This window comes from Odontesthes bonariensis, chromosome 2 (genome assembly GCF_027942865.1).
Source record: "Odontesthes bonariensis isolate fOdoBon6 chromosome 2, fOdoBon6.hap1, whole genome shotgun sequence".
Taxonomy (NCBI): Eukaryota; Metazoa; Chordata; class Actinopteri; order Atheriniformes; family Atherinopsidae; genus Odontesthes; species Odontesthes bonariensis.
The window spans coordinates 46,803,452-46,808,203 of NC_134507.1; positions in this window are offsets into that span (position 1 = coordinate 46,803,452).

Here is a 4,752-nt window from a genome sequence, read left to right on the forward strand (position 1 = left end):
GCCTGCGTCCCCAAAAGATGTTGAAATTGTCAATAAAGTTCATTGAATGAGCAGCACACATGTCTTTGAGCCATCTGTTTAGCATCATCAGTCTGCTGAATCTCTCATCTCCTTTCCAAACTGTTGGTAGAGGTCCACTGAAAAACACCTCTGTACTTGTGCATCGAACTTTGTTTACCAGGTCCATAAAGTCTTGTTTTAATACCTCCGATTGTTGCTTCACAACATCAAGGGCTCCTGTGTGTATGATGAGAGATTTCAGTGTCGGATGCTCAGCAACAATGTCCAGGATCTTCTTTGAGATATCAGACACCATGTCGTTACTAAAACAGAGTATTTTGGTCTTTTTCTTGCTGCAAAAACGTTTTATCTCATTCACAGCTCCGTCACCCACTATCAGAGTTTGAGGCCCAGTGGTTAGCTCTTTCCGTGGCCTTTTAGCATATAATTTAGCCTCATACCTTTCTCTGGTCTTGGGAGATGAGCGTTCTTTTGGAGAGTCAGGATTTTGAGAAAGTGGAGCAAATCTGTTCTCTAGCAGAATTCCTGTGTCTTGTGGCAATTTGCTCCTGGTTTTGGTGGTGGTCTCGGTCCATCGTTGCTTTTTCTTTGGTATCAGGGTAGAGACATTCCTGTGTGATAGTGCAGGCCACTCGGAGTCATTGTGGGTCTCCAGGTGTTGGGTTCTGCCTGATAACCGTCTTCCCACATCTGAGGGAGGCGATTTGTAGTGTTTTGGCTTAGCACCAAGGGAGTTCCAGGGAGGACTGGTTGAATATTTTCCATTTACACCAGGCTCCTGCCGTGTCTCGGTGGTGCCAGTTAGCTTCCTGTTAGCCTGCTCCCTTTCAGTGTTTTGGGATACTGGCAGAGTAGTTTCATTCCCATATTGTCCATTTATCTCCACGTTCACTTCAAGCCGATTCATTTTTGTTTCCAGTATTGCTATCTTCTGGAGTAGCTTGTGGTAATCGTCAGTGGAAAAGGGAGGCATCTTGCTGCTAATTAGCTTCAGTTAGCTGAGCTCCTCCAAAAGCAGGAAGCTGCAACGGAATTTCCACACGAAAGTTTCCAGATGACTTTGTGATAAAAATTATTTAAAAAGTCTTGGTTCACTTAAAAGAAAAAGAATAAAATTATATCCAAGACTTGTGGAAAGAAGTAAAATGATTTAAAAGCAAATAAAGCAATAAGCAGCAGGAGGAAGCAGAGACACGTCTGCACTCTTCAGAAGCAGGAAGCAGGGGCCCAAATTAGTGTGTGCCTACATGCAAAGATATACACTATATTAATCCCCACCTACTGACATTCATTCACCAGTGAATTTCCACAGACAGACTCTTCAGAGCTACAGAGTAAATACAGCTCAGAGCGCCCCAGCAGTGCAGCCAAACAGCCAATCGTGTACTGTTGCCAGGGCAAATTAATAAATATTTGGCCAATCAGTGTAGCAGAATTTTATGGTCTTGTGGGGGGTTGAAAATATCGCCCCAGCAGCATATTTCAGGTAAAAGGTTTGTGCAGCGCAGTAAATCAGCGGGATGATGCCCAACTTCACGAGCGAGATGCAGCTTCCACCGAATTCGGTGAGATCCTTATTTATGGGAAATAAATGCATTCTGTGAGATCCTTATTTATGGGAAATAAATGCATGCAAATTGCTGCTGCTTGTAGTAGGTGACGCTTTGCTTTGCGGTAAGACGTATTGCATCACTTCCTGTTACCTTGCTTGTGTACTGTGGAATTTCTTGCTCCTCTTGGACTTCTGATAATCACTTTATTTCTATAACTTACACAATTTTGCATAGTTAAACTCTATAGCTTACCGTTCTGTTCTAACACACTCCTACAGATCTTTAATCTTTATTCTCACTTTTTAGCGGTGTGTCTGCTTCTCTAGCGTAGCATGGCTACCGGTTCTCTTCCTCCTTCTCCTGCTTTCACCTGCTCCGTGTGTCAGATGTTTAGTTACTCCTCTGCCTCCTTTAGTGATAATGGTACATGTAACAAATGTAGTCTTTTTGTAGTTTTGGAGGCGAGGTTATCTGAATTGGAAGCTCGGCTCTGCACTGTTGAAAATCAACCGATAGCGAGCCAGGTCCCTTTAGCCAGTGTGGAGCCACTTAGCGTAGCTTGCTCAATTAGCCGCCCCCTAGCAGAACCTGAGCAGCCAGGATTACAACATGGCTGGGTGACTGTCAGGAAGAGGCATAGCTCTAAAGTCAAGCCCGTTGTTCACCATCGACCTGTCCACGCTTCTAACAGATTTTCCCCACTCAGCGACACACCCGCTGAGGACAAAACCCTGGTAACTGGCAGCTCTATAGTCAGAAACGTGGCATTAGAGGCACCAGCGGCCATAGTCAAATGCATTCCAGGGGCCAGAGCGGGCGACATAGAATCCTATTTAAAACTGCTGGCTAAGGATAAACGTAAATACGGTAAAATAGTTATTCACGTCGGCGTTAATGACACCCAGTTACGCCAATCGGAGGTCACTAAAATTAATGTTGCACCGGTGTGTAATTTTGCCAAAACAATGTGGGACTCCGTAGTTTTCTCTGGACCCCTGCCAAATCTGACCAGTGATGACATGTATAGCCGCATGTCGTCCTACAATCGCTGGTTGTCTAGATGGTGTCCAGCAAACAACGTAGGCAAACAAGGCAGAGGAGGAGGAGTGGCAGCTATCTTCAGATCAGGGTTACTAATCAGTCCCAGACCCAAGATTGGTTTGAGCTCTTTTGAATCTCTGATTCTCAGTTTTTCCCACGCAAAGTGGAAATCCCAGAAACCTCTTGTGTTTGTTGTTGTGTATCGTCCACCTGGCCCTTATTCTGAGTTTCTGTCTGAATTCTCAGAGTTTTTATCCCAGTTAGTGCTGAGTACAGATAAAGTCATTGTAGTGGGTGACTTTAATATTCATGTAGATGTTGAAAATGACAGCCTGAATATGAACTTTAATTCTATATTAGACTCTATTGGATTTTCTCAGAGTGTTCACAGACCGACTCACTGCCTTAATCACACCCTTGATCTTGTGCTGACTTATGGCATTGAGAGTGAACAGTTAACAGTGTTCCCTCATAACCCTGTCTTATCTGACCATTTTCTGATAACCTTTGAGTTTACATTGCTTGACTATACAGTTTCTGAGAAGCAATTTACATATAGAAGGTGTCTATCAGAGGATGCTGTAACCAGATTTAAAGAATTAATTCCATCATCCTTTTCTTCACTGCCATGTGCAGATATGACAGAGGACGACTACCTAAACTTTACTCCAGCAGCACTTGACTCTCTTGTTGACAGCACTATAGTTTCAATGCGTACAGCACTGGACAATGTTGCCCCTCTGAAAACGAAGGTAATCAGTCAGAAGAGGTTGGCTCCTTGGTATAATTCACAGCTGCGTGCTTTAAAGCAGACTGCAAGAAAGCTGGAGAGACAGTGGCGTTCCTCTAATTTAGAAGAGTCTCAGTTAGTCTGGAAAGATAGTTTAACAATGTATAAGAAAGCCCTTCGTAAAGCTAGAACTGCTTATTACTCATCATTGATAGAAGAGAATAAGAATAATCCCAGGTTTCTCTTCAGCGCTGTAGCCAGTATGACTAAGAGTCCGAGCTCTGCTGAGCCAGTTATTCCTTTAACTCTCAGCAGTGATGATTTCATGAGCTTCTTTATTAATAAAATTGTTTCTATCAGAGAGAAGATTGATGGAGTCCTTCCCACTATTATCAGTGATGTATCATCAAGTACAGCAGCTTTAGAAGTATCTTTAGAACCTGATTTGTATTTAGACAGCTTCTGCCCAGTTGATCTCTCTGAGCTAACAACAGCAATAGTCTCTTCTAAACCATCAACTTGTGTTTTAGACCCAATCCCAACCAGACTGTTCAAGGAGGTTTTCCCATTAATTGACACTTCCATATTGGATTTGATCAATCTGTCTTTCTTGACAGGATATGTACCTCAGACTTTTAAGGTTGCTGTAATTAAACCTTTACTTAAAAAACCTACTCTTGATTCATAAGTGTTGGCTCATGATAGACCTATATCCAATCTCCCTTTTATGTCTAAAGTTCTTGAAAAAATAGTTGCAGCTCAGCTTTGTGATCACTTACACAGAAATAATCTGTTTGAAGAGTTTCAGTCAGGATTCAGAGTGCATCATAGCACAGAAACTGCACTGCTGAAAGTTACCAATGATCTCCTCTTAGCCTCTGATAGCGGACTTGTGTCTGTGCTTGTCCTGTTGGATCTCAGTGCTGCATTTGATACGGTCGATCACAGTATCTTATTACACAGACTTGAACATGTTATTGGGATTAAAGGAACTGCATTAGGCTGGTTTAAGTCATATTTATCTGATAGATTTCAGTTTGTTCTTGTAAATGAAGAATCTTCCTCACATACCAGAGTAAGTCATGGAGTTCCTCAGGGTTCTGTGCTTGGACCGATTCTTTTCACTTTATACATGCTTCCATTAGGTAACATTATTAGACAGCATGGCATAAATTTCCATTGCTATGCTGATGATACTCAGCTGTACTTATCTATAAAACCAGATGAACCCAATAGGTTGGTCAGACTACAAGCATGTCTTAAAGACATAAAGACCTGGATGACTCAGAACTGTCTGCTTCTAAATTCAGACAAAACTGAAGTCGTTATCTTTGGACCTGAGCGTTTCAGGGAGAAATTGTCTAGCTATATAGTTACTCTAGATGGTATTTCCTTGGCTTCTAGTTC